Here is a 20,581-nt window from a genome sequence, read left to right as displayed (position 1 = left end):
GTTCTCTCCCTCCTGACACATCGCACCACTAACTGATGTCTGTTTCAGCAATGCAGACTCCTGAGACTTTTACATTAACAGAGAACATTGATTTCTATGACATGAAGACACCAATGAACACTATAGTTCTACCTGTGGAAGGGAATAAGTGCTGGACTGAGCATCAGAAAACCTAGGTTCAGAATCCAGCTGCTGGACCTTGGAAGCTCCGCATCCCTTGGTCACCCTCAGAGTCTTCATGTGCGTGATGGAGACACGCTGTGTCAGTTCCTCGCTAGGAGTGAGAAGGCGGTCAGGACATGAGAGCGTACTGCCCTCTCTGAAAGAGCAGGCTGATGCCAGACGTCAGAGGTTAAAAACACGTGCTTCATTGTTTCTCCTCCAGATCTGCAGGCTTGCAGCTCTCGTTGGGCCAAGAGAAAGTGTGGGTTGTGGACTACACAAGGCCCTAAGGGCAACCTGGAGATTTTTATACGCTTACCACACCTCATTTCCTTAAGCATTACTAATGAGAGCGTAAAGGCCGATAGAACGGGCTTCCCAGGTGGCACAGTGGTAAACAGTCTGCCTGCCAACACAGGAGACGCAAGAGATGCAGGTTCGATCCCTGGGTCAGGAAGATCCCCTGGAGTAGGAAGTGGCAGCCATGCCAGTATTCTTGCCTGGGAAATCCTCTGGACAGAGGAGCCTGATGGGCTATAGTCCGGGCGGCCACACAGAGTCGGACACAACTGAGTGAGCACACGCACATACAAAGGCTGATAGAATTGTGTTTCTCTTCAAATGGTAAAAGGGAGGGCCAAGGTGACTGCACCTCTTACCATTATTTTATCTATTTATTTATTTCTTCCTCCCTCTTTCCTTCCTTCTTTTGATGCACTCATCCATGCATCTATCCATTGATACTTGCATCCGTGGGTTCAGCTTTCACTGACCACCTGTTAGACCCTATTACGTGGGCTTCCCTTGTGCCTCTGACAGTGAAGAATCTGCCTGCAATGCGGGAAACCCAGGTTCGATCCCTAGGTCAGGAAGATCCCCTGGAGAAGGGAATGGCTACCCACTCCAGTATTCTCGCCTGGAGAATCCCGTGGACAGAGGAGCCTGGTGGGCTACGGTCCATGGGTCCCAGAGAGTCGGACACAACTGACACTTTCACTTTCATACTGTTGATTAGGTCACAGCTTCTGCCCTTCAGTTGCTTACTGTAGTGACAGAGACATACGAGGAAACAGGGTTAAACTGTTATCTGACCAAGCTCTGAAACTGATCAAGCAGCCTCCTCTCCCTTCTTCCCTCCCTCTTTCCTTCTTTCCATCCCTTCACTCTTTGCATACAGCAGGGTGCTCTGGGGAACCGCCTGGATGCCTTTTTCTTTTTTTTGTAAGAAACACCAATATAGGAAGAAACTGCTCTTTTTGAAGCTGCCTGTAATGTTTCTTTTCCTCTGGAGACAGAGGGCAGACTTTTTCATTAATCGCAGAGTAACACTTTAATGGACTTTTTGGTTATGAAACACATAAATCCCACGTCATCTTCAGCAATAGAGACGTTTAAGACAACAAGAATCTAAATGTTTTACATAATTAAAATGTCTTCACTGGAGGGTAGAATTGTAAGTCTCAGATGATTTTCCTTTAGAAACAACATTTTTATTTCTCTTCTATAGAAGCCTCAAAAAAGACCTGCTGGGCTCCAAGTTGTAATAAGACATGGTCTTTTGGAAGCTGAGTACAACACAGTGAGAGAATAAATTTCTGTTGTTTGAAGCCAGCATATTTGCGATCATTTGTTATGGCAGTTCTAAGACACTAATGTGGGTTGACCACAAATTTTCTTCAGGTTTTCTCGTAACATCTTATGGAAAAATCCGAATGAATTTTTTGGCTAATCCAATACATCAGTACAAACACACACATACACCAAAAAATGCAGAGAGGGAACTGTAAGTAGGGAGAAATACTGATATATAGCTCTTCACCAGTTCTTGAAATTTAGAATACGAAAAATTTCACGTGCACAGAAAGGTAACATCTCCACTGCATGAGGGCGAGATGACTGGAAGGGATTTCTCCTCTATTTCTCTCTTCTCTCACTCCATCTAAAAGGGTCAGGGAGAGGCTGGTGGATTCATGCGGTTGCTTTAAGCCGTTGTCCCATTTTTATTCCCTCCAAGCTCATCCGTTCCTCTCAGTCACAGAAGGGACTTGCCGAGCAGAGCCTGACATTTTCCAGTTCTTGGGTCTGCGCCTGCAACAACCCTCAGCTGGCAGGCTAACGATTCCCCAAGAAGTCAGTGCAGGATTTCTTCGCCGGCCAGGATGCGGCATGCCCTCCCTTCCCTGAAAACAGTGGAGACAGTGCCATCTCAGGCTCGGTGTTAACAGGTGAATATTCAGCAGGCAGAACTCTGAATACTCTAGTGGCTACAGGGGAGTCTAGACCAGGGTGGCCCCCTTAGCTCGGGATAGCCGAATTTAAAGGTTAGTGAAGGAAGCAGCTCTGTTTACTGGCCCCAATTTAAGCTTGTCTGGAGTCCAAGCGAGTGTCCAGGTAAGAAAGTTCCCTTATCCACCAAAGGTCTAAGGTTCGCACGGCTGGGAGTATCGCCCTGGTGTGGCTGGTCCTGAACGGACCGGACTTGGCACAGCGTCAGCGGGAGAAGCTGGATGCTTGGTCTCCATCCTCGTCTTTTCTTCCCCGACTTTCTGACCTCTCTGTCTGACCCCACAGCTTTCCTGGCCAGTTTTACATCTTAATGACGGTCTTACTTAGAAGTTTTGTGTTTTTTTTTTTTTTTTTTTGATCGAGTCTAATTGCAAAGCTTTTGCATCTCCAGTTTAAGGCTTTTCACCTGGAAGCCTGGAGCAGGGAGAAGAGCCTCGAGGTCTGCGCCCCTCGATTGCCTCATCCTCCATTTCACACTCATCTCCCACTCCCCTTGCTGGCTCGGGCTCTGAACCCCTCAATTCTGCTGCTCTACACCCAATCTCCAAGTGACGCTCTAATGCTCTCAGGCAAAGATTCTAGGACCCTGACTGACCCCCAGCTGGGACACCCCAGTTTGTGGGTCATCTTTGCTCTCTTGCTTTCTTTCACTTTCCATGAAGATACCATTGTCAGGGTGCTCGAAGAGAGGGGAAAGCTAAAGTTGCTAGTTATACTGAGCGTAAAAGGTTTGTGGAAGGAAGTGACATGCTGTCTACACTGAGATGACTTAGGGGTTCAAGTCTCATCTTTATTAGATTATTTGTGAATTTAACTCCTTAAGTTAATCCAGTCTCATGCCTGGTAAAAGATATTTAAAAATCAGTTACATTGGTTTGACATCATAGGAATTAAACCATATGAATGGAGTTTGAATTTATTTTCTCCTTACAGGTAATCATGCTGTCATTATAGAAATTTTGGCCTTTATGAGCTGGGCAGCTGGAAACATGTGCCTCCCAACATATCAAGGAAATTTAAACTGGAATCCCTTCAAAACAACTTCAGTTTTAATATAAAGAATATAATACACATTACATGGAAATAATATACATTTGGTATAGTTTTACCTCAAATGTTTGAATAAACAAGTATGATTGTGAATAAGTTGACTTTTTGAGATGGTTTTTTCCATGAAAATGCATATTACAAACACATTGTGCCTTTGTGACTACTGCTTAAAAAACCTAATATTTGTAATTTCCCTACTTCATACCCCATGAATTGTATGGCAACAAGGGCACAGGGTCAGGAAAAAATTAGAAGCCCCAAAGAGATGAAGTCTGTCACTGGGCCATGAGTATTTGTGGGTATTTATCCTCTGCAAAGAATGATACTTCTCCATGTTCTACACGTAACAATAAATTGTATTTCAAAGTCTGCAATGAACGAGCTTATCAGCAGTCTCTGCCCATGTTGTTCGCTGCTTCTGACAGATCCATCCCCCAGCTGGTGTTGGTTTTTCCCTGCTGAGTGGGGAGATCATTAATCCTGTATGTTCTCTTACTCCGTGTGGCTTTTTTTTTTCCTTGACTGAGATTTTAGAACAGACTGTGGCTGTTTCCACTGACCTTTGAGAGATTTGTCATGTGTCCTGTTTTAAACAGGTTGTGTAGAAGCCAATTGCTTGAGTATAACTGGGGTCACGGGCAGAAATTCTGTCACTGGTGGGGGAGCCTTGATTTTGTCATCCTTCTCCATGTCAAAATAGGGACAGGACTGCCCATGGAAGCGTTCATTATGAAGCATCTCAAGAGATGCTCTGACACTGTCCTGATTGGTGATTCTTCTCCAGGCCTGATGACGTCACCTCCTCTTGCCTCCTGAGCTGCATTGATAAGGCAATGGAGTTGTTGCTGTTTAGTCACTAAGTCTCATTCAACAATTTTGTGACCCCATGGATTGTAGCCCACCAGGCTCCTCTGTCCATGGGATTTCTCTTTTGTGACCCCATGAAGTGTAGCCAGTCAAGCTCCTCTGTCCATGAGATTTCCCAGTCAAGAGTACTAGAGCAGGTTGCCATTTCCTCCTTCAGGGGATCTTCCCTACCCAGGGATTGAACCTGAATTCTTTACCACTGGCCACTTGGGAGGCTCAAGGCAATGGAGACTCTCAACCAAATTAACTGGCAACAGTGAGTGAGGAGGGACTTCCTGAAGGCACAGCTGCCCCAAGACCTCTGGAGTTGGACGTTTCTGTGGGCAGTTCTCTGCTTACAGAGAGAGAAAGCGTTGTCTCTGCCCAAGAAGCATGAAGGAGAATGAGAGATTTACCTAGTGAAGATGGGTGTTTAGAGACATCAACTCTTGCTGAATGGAAGAATGATGCGCAAAGCCAGACAATCCACTTTAGGTTAGTAAACCCTTCCTTATCCTTGGCTGATTACTTGTTTCTTTCTGAGTGATCTAGGATATTGTCTAAACTGCACACTTTATATAAAGTTTCCATTTTCTCTCATAAAAAGGCCTTTGCTTTAGTCGTGATTGTTGTTCAGTAGCTAAGTCGTGTCTGACTCTTTGTGACCGCATGAGCTGCAGCATGTCCCGCTTTCCTGCCCTTCACTAGCTCACGGAGTTTGCTGAAACTCACGACCACTGAGTCAGCGATGCCATCCAACCATCTCATCCTCTGTTGTCCCCTTCTCCTCTTGCCTTCAGTCTTTCCCAGCATCAGGGTCTTTTCCAAAGAGTTGGCTCTTCGCGACAGGTGGCCTGAGGATTGGAGCTTCAACTTCAGCATCAGTCCATTCAATGAATAGTCAGGGTTGATTTCCTTTAGGATTGACTGGTTTGATATCCTTGCTGTCCAAGGGAAATAATTATTTAAAAGTGGCAAGTACACCTGGTTACTGAATGTTTGCATGGCTTCTCATCCTGCATTAAAGCTCTTTGTAGGATTCAAAGCAAGTGATGACAAACCCACAGAGAAAAAGGCTGTCTGCATCTATCAGACTTAATCCCCTGTGAAAATACATCTCTTTCACGTTCCACTGACTGCAAAGCCTGTGAGGTGACCTGCTGGCGGCCCATCTGAAAGCTCCTTTAAATCCCCATTCTGCCCGCATTGGGTACAGGCACCAAATGAAGAGGTCGCTTTTCCATCATTATACATTTCTGCTGAACCCTGCTCCTGTTCTCAGTCACGGCAGCAATCAAGACATTGCTGCTCATTCTCTGATTTCCATCCTTTCTTCTTTCTCTTTTTTTGATTTGATGTGAAGCACTGTGGGTCTCTGGGGGAAAACTTGGCTTCTCATGGTAACAATCTTGGTCCTATGCTTGCTGTACCTTCAGGTCACGTAAGCATACATCATTCTGGTCATATTTGAGCCCAAGATCCTCCCAATCCAGTTCTACCAGGTTCAGTCCAACCCTTTGGAAAGAGACAAAAGACCCAACAAATAAGGCTACTAGTGATAGAAAGTTCACGATTAAAAAAATTGTTGCTAATGCATTGGAAACAATCCAATAATGTATATGGAAGCACTTGTTTACTCTTGATTTCTGTACACTTTCAAAGATACTGTTGTTATGACTGAGGCAATGCTAGTGGCTGCAGTGTTTAACTGTATTTGTCTTTAGCTGTACCATGGAGTTCTACCCAAACAAGGGGCACCAAGGCCAAGAGGCAGAGTTGGGGTTTTCATCATGATCCCTGAACTCAGAGGGAGCATTTGGCTTATGGAGGTGGCAAGTCCTCCTTCAGCATTTTCTGAGCTCCTGGACAGGTTTAGGGGTGATGGCTATGGAGACAACCAGATATACATAGAGCCCAAGATCATAGACCATTTATTTTCATGGGGAGAAATAGGCAAGTACCTAAGTAAGAGATTCTCAGGTGTCTGCCATAGGGAATCTCCCTGAGCCTTTGAAGGGGAACTGATTGGACCTCCTTTGTCTCTAGCTTTCCCTTTCTAGAAGCTCCCACCAAGGGAGCCCTCCAGCTGTGAGTTCCTTGCCATTCTTATGCCCAACAGGAATAGTCAGGTCTCAGCCCATCGGATCCTCCTAATTCTGCTAGCGCTTGGGCCTCATCTTCATCTATAAAATGGATGGTTATACTCCCAGTGTGAAGGTCTTTCCTACTTCTACAGTTTTGAGCCTGAGAAACTAAGGTGGTTGGGACAGGGACAAAAGTGAAAATTTTTTCCTTCTTCCCATGTGTAGAAAGATGTGTTACAAGTGCAGATATGTTTAAGACTTTTCAAGTCAGAGACCGTATATCCCTCATCCTCATTTTAAAAAAGTGGCACTGTGTGTGGGTTCAGTTGCTTAATCATGTCCAACTCTTTGTGACCCCATAGATTGTAGCCCACCAGGCTCCTCTGTCCATGGAATTTTCCAGGCAAGAATACTGGAATGGGTTGCCATTTCCTAAGGGGATGGGTTGTCCCCATGTGGCTCAGTGGTAAAAAATCCACTTGCAGTGTAGAAGATGTGGGTTCAATCCTTGGGTTGGGAAGATCCCCAGGAGAAGGAAATGGTAACCCACTCCATTATTCTTATAATCCCCTGGACAGAGGAGCCTGGCAGGCTACAGTCCATGGGGTCGAAAGAGCTGGACATGATTGAGGGACTAAACACACACATACTCCAGAGGATCTTCTTGACCCAGGGACCGAGCCCACATCTCCTGTGTTCCCTGCCTTGGCAGGCATATTCTTTACCACTGAGTCACCTGGGAAGCCCCCAATAAGTGGCAGAGCTGGAATCAAATCCAAGTGCAGACATCCGAGGCAGTCCTTTGGTACAATCTATTGTATTTGTGTAAATCCTTAGCCAAAAAAGTGTATGTAAGTCAAATGCCAATCAAAACTCAGATTTGGAAGCGTCAGGAGTACCCAGTGATTTATATCCCCAGCTGCTGCCTTGTCAGGAGAAGCTTTTGCTGCTGTGGATGGTGATGGACAATGAACATCTCTGTTTATACCTCACCTGGGGGCGTTTGAACCTGTTCCTTCTGTCTCTCGGTGTCTTCACAGCTCCTCCCTCCGTCTGTCGAGACCTCAGGGCAAATATTGAAATATAGTCATCTCTGAGTTATCTTGAGGGTTTGGTTCCAGGACAACTCCCCCACCTATGGTTACCAAAAATCCAAGGATGCTCAAGTCCTTATATAAAATGGCTGTTTGCATATATCCTATGTATACCCTTTGGCATGCTTTAAATCATCTCTAAATTACTTGTAATACCTAGTACAATATAAATGCTATGCTGATAGTTGCTGACTTACAGCAAATACAAGTTTTGCTTTTTGGAACTTTCTGGATTTTAAAAAAAATATTTTTGATCTGCAATTGGTTAGATCTGCAGATGCCAAACCTGTGGATACAGGGGACTTCTTCTCAGAGTGGACCTCTGTGACAGCTCCCAGTGTATTCCCTCTCAGCTCCAAATTCACCCTTGAGTACCTGCTCTGTGAGGATGACCTGGACTCTGAAAGCATTTCTCCTTGCAGCGGTCTGAGGCCAAGTTCTGTCAGGAGCGGGCACTGGAGGCCTTCTCTCCCCGGTCCCAGAGTTGCTGTGGTTTTGTTTTCTCTTGCTCCTGCTGCACAACGTGCGTCCAGCAATCCATGTGCAGGGTGTACAGATCCTTGGGGAGCTCGTAGCTCTGGGCCTGGCCAGGCGGCCACCTCCCTGCGTCCCACACCACCACCAGACAACGTCCACTCCAGTCTGTGCACTGCCCACCGATGGCACTGCAGTCTGTCTCCTGACCTCCCTCTGCATACCCACCTGCTGGCCTCATGCCTGGTGGGCTTTCCTCAGCTCTGGGCTCCTGCCCAGCACACTTTCTCCAAGGCTGGACACACGCAGCAGCACCGCGTCCCCAGGGGGGGGCTCATGCAGCGTCACTTTCTGCAGGCTTGACTCCTGCAGCCCTACCGCTTCCTCCAGCTCAGAGCTTCCTAGAGCCTCCTGCTCAGTGCCCCTTGCAGCAGGGCTCCACCACCAGCCAGCAGCTCCCTCGGCCTCCCAGGGGCAGATGTCCAGCTCATCCAGCAGCAACTCCCTTACCAGCCCGCGAACTGCAGCCCTGACCTCTCCAAGGACGTCCGGCTCTCAGCCCTGGAGCTGGGCTCATCCTCAGGTGGTCCACCTCAGCCCTGGGGGGCATGTACGCTCCTTACAGCCGCTGCTTCTGTTTCCTTTAGAATTCTCTTTAACTCTCCCCAGCCAGGGCCCACTGCCTGTCGACCCCAGGTTAGTAAGTCTTTATCTTTCCCTTTCCTTGTTCAGGATACCGTGTGGCTTGTTTCCTTGTTGGGTGATGCCTGATTGCAGGCTTCTCAAGCTCAGCGCTGGTGACGCTTGAGGGTGCAGCATCTGTGTCTGTGTGGGGCTTTCCTGTGAATTGTAAGGTGTTCGGCAGCATCCCTGGCGCCCACCCACCACCTGCCAGTTGCACTTTGACAGGTGTAACAATAAAGAGTGTTTCCAGACATTGGGACATGTCCCGTGGGGAGGCTCAATCACCCCTGACCCAGAGCCAGTGGCCCCTTCTCATCTTGGCTTATGCTATTTCCATTTTATTTCTCTCCACAGCACCATTCACCATGTAGCAGTGCATTACTATATGTGGATTCTTTGCTCGAAGCCTTTCTGAGAAGAATGTAAAGGACATAAAGGTGCGGGCTTTGTTCTGTTTCCTGGTGTCGCTCTTGCACCTAGAATACTGATGCATCGAAGCTACTCAGTAGGTGGGAATGAATGAATGAATGAGTGGCTGTGAGGAGACAAGTTTGGAGCTGCAGGAGATAAGTGCAAAGCCCTGCAAAGAAAGGAAGAGAGGTAAAGAGAGCTGGAGGGAGAATCCAGAGGCTAGGAGACCCTGCCTGAGGAGGGGTGGCGGGTGATGAGGCAGCTGGTGGCCCACTGGGCACGTGGGTCAGAAAGATGCCATTTGGGATTTTACTGAGCTTTGCAGCCTGCAAAAGTTTCCCTTGTGGCTCAGCTGGTAAAGAATCCGCCCGCAATGCCGGAGACCTGGGCTCAATCCCTGGGTTGGGAAGATCCCCTGGAGAAGGGAACAGCTACCTACTCCAGTGTTCTGGCCTGGAGAATTCCATGGACTCTACAGTCCACGGGGTCACAAAGAGTCGGACACGACTGAGTGACTTTCACTTCCACACTTGCCACCTGCAGACATCAGAAACCTTTCTTTTTTTTAAAAAAAAAAAAAAGTCTTTATTGAATTTGTTACAACAATGCTTCGGTTTTAATTTCGTTTTTTTGGCATGTGGGATCTTAGCTCTTCTATTAGGGTTCGAACCTGCACCCCCTGCATTGGAATTTGAAGTCGTAACCACTGGACCACCAGGGTAGCCCCCCAGAACCCACCTCTCTTTATCAAATCTTCTGAAGTATACGTCCCTCCATATACTGTGGAGTGAGGTTTTTCCTTCAGGGAATGAAGACGAATTCTATGTCCTGCCCACTGCTGGCACTTGTTGAAGGCAGACCCTTCCAGCAGCACCCAGTGCAATCTGGGTGACCCAGATACACAAGTCTACCCACCAGGGCTCTGAGTCACGGCAGTGCCCTTGACACTAGGGCCCGTTCTCCAGCTCAGTGTTCTTTAAGGTTCACGTTCTCCCTGAGGAAGGCGGAGGACCCCAAGAGGCTGGGAACAGAGGTGTCGCTAATTGCACGGGTGCGATGCACAGCGCAAAGCGCTAATGAACAGAGACCAGATTGGCTCGTTTAGCAGTTATTTTGAGAAAAGAACGATTTTGCTTTTGCTCAACTGGTCCATTTGTTTGAATTAAATGAGATGGTAATGGGTGTGACAGTGTTTGCCAAAGTGCAGGGCTTCATAAGACTGGGAGGGAGTGACCCTGTTACTGTGAGAGGAAATTGCGCTTCGTGGTTAACAAGGCTTTGAAAGGGAGCACAGCAAAGTGTTTGTTGGGGAAATTTCTGCCCTGTTTGCTAACGATCACTTTAAAGGAAACCAGGGCCATCAGAAAACTAAGATCGTGGCATCCAGTCCCATCACTTCATGGCAAATAGATGGGGAAACAATGGAAACAATGAGAGACTTTATTTGGGGGGGGGGCGCAAAATCACTGGAGTTGGTGGCTGCAGCCATGAAAATAAAAGGTGCTTGCTCCTAGGAAAAAAGGTTATGACCAACCTAGACAGCATATTAAAAAGCAGAGACATTACTTTGCCAGCAAAGGCCTGTCTAGTCAAAGATATCGTTTTTCCAGTAGTCATGTATGGATGTGAGAGTTGGACTATAAAGAAAGCTGAGCACTGAAGAATTGATGCTTTTGAACTGTGCTGTTGGAGAAGACTCTTGAGCATCCCTTGGACTGCAAGGAGATCCAACCAGCCCATCCTAAAGGAAATCAGTCCTGGGTGTTCATTGGAAGAGATGATGCTGAAGCTGAAACTCCAATACTTTGGCCACCTGGTGCAAAGAACTGACTTATTTGAAAAGACCCTGTTGCTGGGAAAGATTGAAGGCAGGAGGAGAAGGGGAAGACAGAGGATGAGATAGTTGGATGGCATCACCGAGTCAATGGACACGAGTTTGAGTAAACTCTGGGAGTTGGTGCTGGTGTGCTGCAGTCCATGGGGTCACAGAGTCGGATAGGACTGAGTGACTGAACTGAACTGAACTGGGGGTCGTCAGCTGGTCCTTCTCCTATCTTCCAAAGGGGGGCGCCACTGTCCCAGTGTCTCCTAAATACCCACTCCAGCTGAACTGGAGAGATCCCTGGAGTTGAAGAAGCGTCTCTCTACTGTGACTCGCCCCAAAATAGTCTTCTCAAGCGCAGGTAGCAACAGCATGGGATGCAGGACATTGGGAAGGGGAGATGGGATACGCTGACTCAGCGCTCTGTGATGTAAACACATACCTCCTAGCTCACTAACTGCACATTTTCTGGTGACTTTTGTGACATTTTCCTGCTCTGTTGGAGAAACAGAAGGTGTTGTGAACAAACACAGATCAAAAATGGGTGTTTTATGTTCAGAAAGGGAAAGAATGAAATGAAATCCCCCACCATGACGTGGATCTCCAATTACTTTTATGAACTATGAATTTCGCTAATGGGAAGGCTACGTAGAATGAAAAGAAAAAGCCTGTAAAAGAAAACAAATGTTTATTTATTCTTTATCATCTTCTCCAGATTTCCAAGCCAGCCCGTTGCATCATCTCCATGGCACTAAACCACATAAGTCTCTCCAGATGCATTTTCTTGAAGCTTTGCGTCTCAAAACAATTTTGTCCCCAAAATTCCATTCAGTAAGAATTAAGTAGTGATGTTAGTCTAGGTTTTACAGCCTTCCATGGATAGCCTGAGATTTCACCCACTTACTAGAACTTTCTGAACCTCCATCATAGTAAAATGAGTAAAATGTCCATATTATTATACAGTAGAGGAGATGGTAAGTAGTGTAATGTGTGAACCAGAGAGACTAGACCAAGCCCTGGTAGCCCAGATGGTAAAGAATCTGCTCACCATGCAGGAGACATGGGTTCGATCTCTGGGTCGGGAAGATCCCCTGGAGAAGGAAGTGACAACCCCCTCCAGTATTCTTGCCTGGAGAATTCCATTGACAGAGGAGCCTGATGGGCTACAGTCCATGGGGTCGTGCAGAATCAGACTCAACTGAGCGACTAACACTGTACATAGAAGTACTCAATAAATAATGGTGATTATTGAAGTTATTATGCTTCAGTGTTTAGATGAGTTGTTTTTTCTTTTTTTTTTTGTCTTGCACCTGCAGTCAGGTAAGACCAGCAGGCAACATAAATAGCCCTGGGAGAAGATTGTAGAGGCCAAACCAGTGAGCCATTAACTCAGTCTCCAGGAAAAGAGCATGTCAGTTTAGAGAAGGTTTATCAGATGCCCACCCCCTGCCTTGCAGTAAAAATACGTTTCGAGTGTTTCCTGTGTGTGCTGGACATCATTGGTGGAGAGGGGCAAACCAAGGCGGGACACACTTTCACAGGGGCTGATTTTGCAGGTCCTGGATTTTATTGAAATCTTGTTAATGCTTACTGCGTCAGGTGGGACTAGATGCCTACTATGCATTTCAGGATATTTTAGCCATGGGTTCACTTTGTAGGTTGAGGGTAATAAGGAACATAATTTGTTATTTCTCTCCTATTCTTTTCTCCAAAGATACAGCCATTTTTCCTGGTCCCCTTTTTTTCAGTGACGACTATGTCAGGATCTACATTAATGGTGTCCAAACAACTGACTTCATGAATCAAATCTTGGTTGATTGAGGCGGTTGTTGAGCAAACATTGCAGACAAAATCTCTTTAGACTGTGAGAAGTAACCAAAGTCTTATTTCTGTGTGTGTAGCTCAGGAACTCAACCTGAGAAAAAGCCTAGAGGAAAGAATAATTTTTTTCTTCTGAAACTGGTCTCTGCCTTATTAGGCTGGACTACTGGTTCTGCACATGTAAGGAAAGAAAATTCTCAGTGTAGTAGATGTATTCTTATGGTCTGATGACAATTAATAATAAGAAATTACTGAGAAGATTTTCCTGGTTGGGGATGATGGGATAGTTCACTCACTTGACAATGACTGGGGTTGTCTCCAAGGTGCTGGAGTGGGACGCTTTATTCTGCGCTCAGCTCACAGAAATATGTCTTGCACTCAGCTGCCCTCTATTGGCTGGAATATGGATCCTTTTCTTCAACAGTGTCTTCCCTGAGGATAGAAGAATATGTTCACAAATACTCATCTGGTGCCTTTTGTGCGTGCAGACTGAGATGGAGGTCTATTTGGATTTTAAATTAACACATTTTTAATGAATTGTATCCTCTCTTTCTTCTCTCCTTATCTTGTCTAGTTCTCTTTTTAACACTTATCCATTATATGGATATACTCTTACTTATGTGCCCTTTGTCTGTCTTCCTGACTAAGTGAGTAAGCTTTCTTAGTAAGCTTCATGAAATCAAGGACTTCATTCACTTTGTTTGTATCCTTGAGCCTAGAAGAATGCCTGGCACTCAGTGGCTGGTCTATAAATTTGTTGCTGTTTAGTTGCTAAATTGTGTCAGACTCTTTGCCAGTTAGACTCCTCTGTCCATGGGATCTCCCAGGCAAGAATACTGGAGTAGGTTGCCATTTCCTTTTCCAGGGCATCTTCCTGACCTCAGGATTGAACCCACACCTCCTGCTTGGCAGGCGAATTCTTTACCCCTGAGCCACCTGGAAAGCCCTTGGTCTCTAAAGGGTAGTTGAATAAATGAGTGAGTACCAAGTATATCTTAGAACTGGGTAATGTAATCAAAGATTAGTAACAAATGGTTCTGGCCTTTTAGGGCCTACAATCGAGTAGAATTGAACCCAAAAGGAGGATGGTTTTAGGAAGAGCTGTCAGCACAATGAGTACATTGGAATTCAGAGGAGACAGGCTCCAGGAGGGTACTCATACTTAGCTTCAGTACTTGAGGAGCAGCCCTCAAGTGGAGGAAAGATTGGACCAGTTCAATAAATTCCAAAGAACATATCAATTGGTAAAAGGTACAGGGAAATAATTTTGACTCAACAAGCATCTTAGAATCATCTGAAGTCATCTTGGATGACCTTGACCGTCATCAGAGACACTTAACCACGGCCGATTCCTCACCTGGCCCTGATGGCGCTTGGGATGGACCCCTGTGCTAGGCCAGGGAGCAGGAAAGCAACTCCAACCCTGACTCTGTTCAGGTTGTGTGTTTCCATGTGCGCATGCAAAGGAAGAGAGATTCTTATTAAACAGCGAGACAGGTTCTACTGAAAGGCTTCCTGTCCTTCCCCTCCTGCTCCCTGGCCCTGCGGCCAGACTGCTAGGCGTGGAGGAGGATGGAGAAGCAGGCAGGGCGAGTGAATGAGGGCAGCTCGAATGAACCAAGCAGAGAAAGGCTTGAAGGCCCCGTGGAGGCATCTGGAGATGGCTTTCCGGGGGAGCCTTCACACACAAGGGAAGTCACATTGATCTGTCTGTGGGGCGCCTGCTAACATGAGGCACACTCATCTGAGAGACTGCCTGGTGTGAGGCATCAGGCTTGGGAACTTGAACTCTTCATCGACCCCCTTCAGTTTACCTCTGGTCCTGCGGGCGGGAGCCAGTGCATTCCCTGTAGCAGGAAGGTGGGCTCAGCTGCACTTTCAGAAAAAGTGGAAAGTGAAAGTCGCTCAGTTGTGTCCGACTCTTTGCGATCCCATGGACTACAGAGTCCATGGAATTCTCCAGGCCAGAATACTGGAGTGGGTATCTGTTCCCTTCTCCAGGGGATCTTCCTAGCCCAGGGATCGAACCCAGGTCTCCCACATTGCAGGCGGATTCTTTACCAGTTGCGTCACCAGGGGAAATGCATCTTTCCTTTTCTACCACAAAAGGCAGCCTCTTTACCTATATCCCTAGGAGGTTGGCAAACATCTGCAAAGATTTGAAGATGCTCGGTTTCCAGTCAACTCTCTGATCTCCAGGCTTTCGGAGGAATGCAGAGTTTAGGAAGCGAGTGTAGACTACAGTGACCTGGGCGATCTTTCATACAGGACTACGCGCAAAGAAACAAATGGCAGGGAGCAAAAAGAGCCCTTCTGCTAAAGCAAAACTACCGTCTCCTAGGCAGCTGCTCTGTTTTCAGGCTGGGAAGGACTCTGCCACACAATTAAGAACATAGAACAGTTTCTGTTCAGCTAGCATCCTTCCTGCTGTTTCCCAACCTGTTCAGGCGACCCTGGGGACATTCTGTCCTCGTGCTTAGGATCTCAGTTCTGAGCTATGGACACTACACTTCTTTTCCCCACCTCGGGTCCTCATGCATTTCCTTGACACGTGGAGGGACTGGAGAGGGGCCATGTGGACGGACATACAGGGCAAGCATCAGCTTATCATGCTTGCAAGAATCTGATGCTCTGCAAAGATTTTTTACGGGCTCAGCCTTTTACATGCTCCGTCATTCAGCAGCCATCTCTGTTGCTCTGAGAAGTTAATACAAGTAATTAAAGCCGACCAGTCCTCTGCTTGGGGGCCACTCCAGCAGGGGTCCGTCTCCCTGCCACCTGGACACACTTCACTGAATGAGCCCAGGAAGCAGCAAAGGATCAAGGGAGAGAGTGAGGTGGGACCAGGGGTGGGGCCTCCCCTTGGGGAGAGAGTGTCATTTCCCATGCGGACTGGGGCTTGAGCTCCAGCCCCAAACACCAGCAGAGCCCTGAGTGTGTTTTTATTAAGTAGCATGGTGAATTCAGTGGGAGAAATAATTCCCACACATCATGCTGCATTGAATGCAAATTGATTTCTTTCTGCTGTGCTGCTGTTTAATTAAGTCAGTGCAGACTAGCACATAGAGAAGCGGAAGATAAATATTTTGGGCAGTAGGAGTCAAACCATTCAAAGCCAACCAATATCAACGTTGACATATTAGGGGCTGGCTGATAGGATGGGGTAGCATGTGTTTTTATGTTTGTTTTGCTTTGTTTTCTGAAACAGGCAATGTTGTCTACCTGGTTTATTTTTTAAATGCCACCCAAAACTGTTAAAAATGGTAGGTAGTTAGGGTAGATTACTGTAACAAAAGCTTGTTTAACCCACGCAATGCCAGACCGCAGAACTGGTTCATTGGAAATACATCCCACATCCTTTGTTTTGTATGGATAGCAACCTCTGAACTCCAAGGAGGATGGCACAGCTCATTTGTCTCATTCTAGGCATTTTTACCATAAGAATATTTTTCCCAAGCAGTTTTGCCACACAATTATTGGTGTGCTGTGAGACAATTTTGCCATAAAAGAATAACAATAAAATAAAAGGACATTAAAAAGGACACAATGTGAAATTGAAATATGAAAAATTAATAAGAAATTAAATTAAATAAATAAATTAGTGATAAATAACTTTATTAATAAATTAATAATAAATTTAAAAGATTCTATGGAGAAAAAAGGAAATGCAAAAAATACTTTCATACACTTAAAATATATATAGATTCATGTGAGAGTTGGACTATAAAGAAAGCTGAGCACGGAAGAATTGATGCTTTTGAACTGTGCTGTTGGAGAAGACTCTTGAGCATCCCTTGGACTGCAAGGAGATCCAACCAGTCCATCCTAAAGGAAATCAGCCCTGGGTGTTCATTGGAAGGACTGATGTTGAAGCTGAAACTCCAATACTTCGGCCACCTTGATGTGAAGAACTGACTCCTTGGAAAAGACCCTGATCTGGGAAAGACTGAAGGCGGAAGGAAAAGGCGACAACAGAGGATGAGATGGTTGGATGGTATCACCGATTCAACGTACATGAGTTTGAGTAAGCTCTGGGAGTTGGTGATGGGCAGGGAAGCCTGGTGTGCTGCCGTCCATGGGGTCACAAAGAGTTGAACATGACTGAGCGACTGAACTGAACTGATAGATTCATAGTGGTAGCTTTATTCCTGTATATCATGGAGAAAACCATGATACTTGCTTTCTCAAAGGCAGTTGTGAAGGATTCAGGGTCTAATGTCAGATCTAAGTCTTTTATAATACAAAAAATCTACTGTGAGTCTCCTCAGATTTCCCTGGAAGTAAAATGAACAGATGAGAAATGCTGCTATTTCTTATCACTATATATAACGTCTATGACTGGTAGCGTGTGCCTGGACTCCACTGAAATGTTACGTTGCATGCCTAGTCCTTGTATTTCATCCAGTTATCTAAGCCAGAGTCCGTGCCAAATCCCACAATTCTGTCTTCATCATGTTCTCCACCTTCAAACAGCAAAAAGAAGTCACCGTTTCCAAGAAACACACTCATCAAGAGAAACTTGATTCTTCTTTTGTCTTCAACTTCTAATATTTGTTTGATAAATTTGGTAAATTTGGCACAAGAGAGCAGGCTGTTTTATCTAGAATTAGCTAAAGAATCAATCACTGAGGAGTCTTGTCAATTACTACCTTCCTCTTTTATATTTGCCGTAGTTGGATAAACTTTTGGTTTTGACCCGTGGGAGGGATGACAGTGTTCACCGAGGGATTTGCAAATGGCTATGCAGTCATTTTCTAGTAGAGAATGCAATCTGGCTTTACACTCTCTTATCTCACACTTCCAGTAAGTTTTCTTATCCCTATATTTTTATCAACTTGATATTTGTATTGGTATCATTATGTTAGCCCACAGTTCACAAATAATTATAGAATACACAATGCTGTTTGTTGTATATTCCACGCAGCCAGTTGATTCTTGTATAATGTTTTTATTGATTTCTGCTGGTCTCTTGGGTCCATTGTCAGCCGACAGTTGGGATCAGACTATGAACTGACAAAGTCAGACTACGAATAAATGATTGATTACTCTCCAGTTCAGCAAAGTCATTCGAAGCATTGAAGAATGAGTGTGATGGATGCTGTAACTTCCTTTGAATAAGACAAAAGAGAAAAAAAAGAAGATATGTAGGCACCCCATTCATTTACCGATATGTGACTTCTTCCCTTAATCAATCATGGTTTTTGAGATCAGAAGAGTGTTTCCTCATTTTTTCGGTATTCGCAATCTGGCAGCCGCGGATGTGACATGCTGTTATGTTTGATCTGTATCATTGACATTTTCTCTGTCATCTTCGTAAGTCTGGACAAGCAACCAAAAAAAAAAAAAAAACCAAGCTGTGGTTAGTAGTGTTTGCCAATTTCTGTCATATAAATACTCCTTCCATGGTTTCACTCTACCAACTTGAGATGCGCAGTATCGTATCATCATGTAACATTTCCATGACACAAGCGCAATAGCAGAAAATAACCCTGAGACCATAGATAATACCAACATGTAGTAACATAAGTAGGAAAGAGTATAAATATTGAGTACTTATTACCTCTATTTTTAATATAATTTAAGCATAAATTTATACAATTTATTTTAAAATCATAATTGTATCTAACTGACTGGCTCTCAAAAATCCAGCAAAGTTAACAGTTGGCTCTCAAGAGTTGGTACAAACTAGTTTGAGCATGCCAGCACCCCACGCGGGTGGGACGGATTAGTTCTCATCATAAGGGCTGTGACCCTTGGCTGCTAAAGCGGAACATATAAACAGGCGCACAGTGTGCGAATGATGCATGAATGAAGACTTTAAGTCGATTATCTAATTGTTATAATCAAAACACACTCTTTTTTTTTTTACTTTTATTTTTTATTTTATTTTATTTTTTGGTTTTTATTTTTATTTTTTTTTATAGTTTTTTAATTTTTAAATTTTAAAATCTTTAATTCTTACATGCGTTCCCAAACATGAACCCCCTCCCACCTCCCTCCCCATAACATCTCTTTGGGTCATCCCCATGCACCAGCCCCAAGCATGCTGTATCCTGTGTCAGACATAGACTGGCGATTCAATTCTTACATGATAGTATACATGTTAGAATGCCATTCTCCCAAATCATCCCACCCTCTCCCTCTCCCTCTGAGTCCAAAAGTCCGTTATACACATCTGTGTCTTTTTTCCTGTCTTGCATACAGGGTCATCATTGCCATCTTCCCAAAACACACTCTTACTTTTTTCTTTAAATCAGCTCATAGAACTGAAGGCCGAGTAACTACATTTGAACTGTACCGTATCAGCAGATACCGTACTGACTGCCGTCAGTCTTTCTCAGCTGCAGTGTGATTTTCCACGCTTCCTCTGAAGGCACAGCTTGCAGTTTGAAGCCAGGCCTCCATGATTTCCCTCCCTTCCATGGACAGAGAATCTTGGTGAGCTACAGTCCATGGGGTTGCAGAGAAACGGACACAACTTAGTGACTAAGTTCAGTTTGGAAGAATAATCCATGACAAAACTAACTTAAAAATGCCAGCATGTTCCTTAGACCCTGGAATATAATAACATCTTCTCAGACAAGCAGCTGCTAATTGGCTCGCAGGGGTCTGGTCTTCGGGGATTTGTCTCAACAGCTGCCAACATGTTGCTTACCTGGGAGACACTCACCTTTATTCCTGAAATTAACTGGAAGTGGGGCCTCTGAGTTTTGCTTTTGAATCACAAAAGTCATACAACTTCCCTTGTGGCCACAGCCTTCTGCAGTGTTTTTCCTCTGTGAGTGGTCTGTTGCTGGGTTCAGGGAGCAGCCACGGAAGGCCAGCCTAGAGCTAGAGCTGTGCTAAACTGACTTTTTTGCAGGCACAGAAGGTGGCAGCTGTCCTTCAGAAGGTCAGGAGATGAGCAAAGACATGCTGCGTGAGACTGTGCCTTTGGCCTTCATTCATCTTCATTTATTCTCACTCTCTCACTCACCTAATGAATCAATAAATAACAGGTGCCTACCCGGAAACTGAGCAGTGTGTATTTGCTAAATGTAAAGACTTTCATGGACTTTTTCTTACAAAAGCAATGCATATTTATTGTAGAAGACAATGTTAGAATACAAATAATTGAGAACAAAAGGAAAACAATCATAACCATTCTAAGATATTTATTTGTTTTCTTCCAGACTTTTTACTGCATGTGTAATAAGTGGTTGAGCCTCCCAGGTGGCTCAGTGGTAAAGATTCCGCCTCCCAAGGCGAGTTCAATCCTTGGGTCAGGAAGATCCCCTGGAGAAGGAAATGGCAACCCACTCCAGTATTTTTGCCTGGAGAATTCCATGGACAGAGAATCTTGGTGGGCTACACAGTCCATGGGGTCACAGAGAAACGGACAAAACTTAGTGACTAAACAACAATACATGGTTACAAAATTGGGATCCTGCTTAATAAATATAATGCTTTTTGACTTAAAATTATACTGTGAAGTGGTTTTTGTTTTAACAAGGTCTTTGCACGGGTCTTAGGAGGGACAAAACATCCCTTTAGCTTCATCGTGTTGGAGGGAAATAAAGTGATGCTTCTTGTAGGAATGCAATCTTAGAATGGAGGAAACCAGATGATTTGTGCAAGCTCTTCTGTCTTGCTGGTGCTGGGATCAGGGAATCTGAGATCTTGGAAGGCTGTTGCTGCTTTTCACAGGATCTTTTGCATTAGAATCTTTGATTTGGGAAATTGAACTATTGTTAGTTGATGTGTGTTTTTGCAACTATCTCCTTTAGTGTATTCAATGGTAAAAGTATGTATGCTACATGTGGTAAGAGGATATACAGAAGAGAGCTTTTATATATACTCTGCCTCTA

General features: G+C 45.0%; 1 long non-coding RNA gene across 1 annotated transcript; it reads left to right on the top strand.

The window, feature by feature from the left end:
• The first annotated feature begins 903 nt into the window (after positions 1-903).
• Positions 904-3,594, top strand: LOC132658285 (uncharacterized). The gene is made up of 2 exons (XR_009597694.1): positions 904-2,387; positions 3,382-3,594. It is a non-coding gene; the product is annotated as an uncharacterized LOC132658285 (long non-coding RNA).
• The last annotated feature ends 16,987 nt before the right edge of the window (positions 3,595-20,581 follow it).

The sequence above is a fragment of the Ovis aries genome, chromosome 20 (genome assembly GCF_016772045.2).
Source record: "Ovis aries strain OAR_USU_Benz2616 breed Rambouillet chromosome 20, ARS-UI_Ramb_v3.0, whole genome shotgun sequence".
Lineage (NCBI taxonomy): Eukaryota > Metazoa > Chordata > Mammalia > Artiodactyla > Bovidae > Ovis > Ovis aries.
The sequence above is the reverse complement of the archived record's forward strand: the minus strand, read 5'-3'. Positions and strand labels throughout refer to the sequence as shown.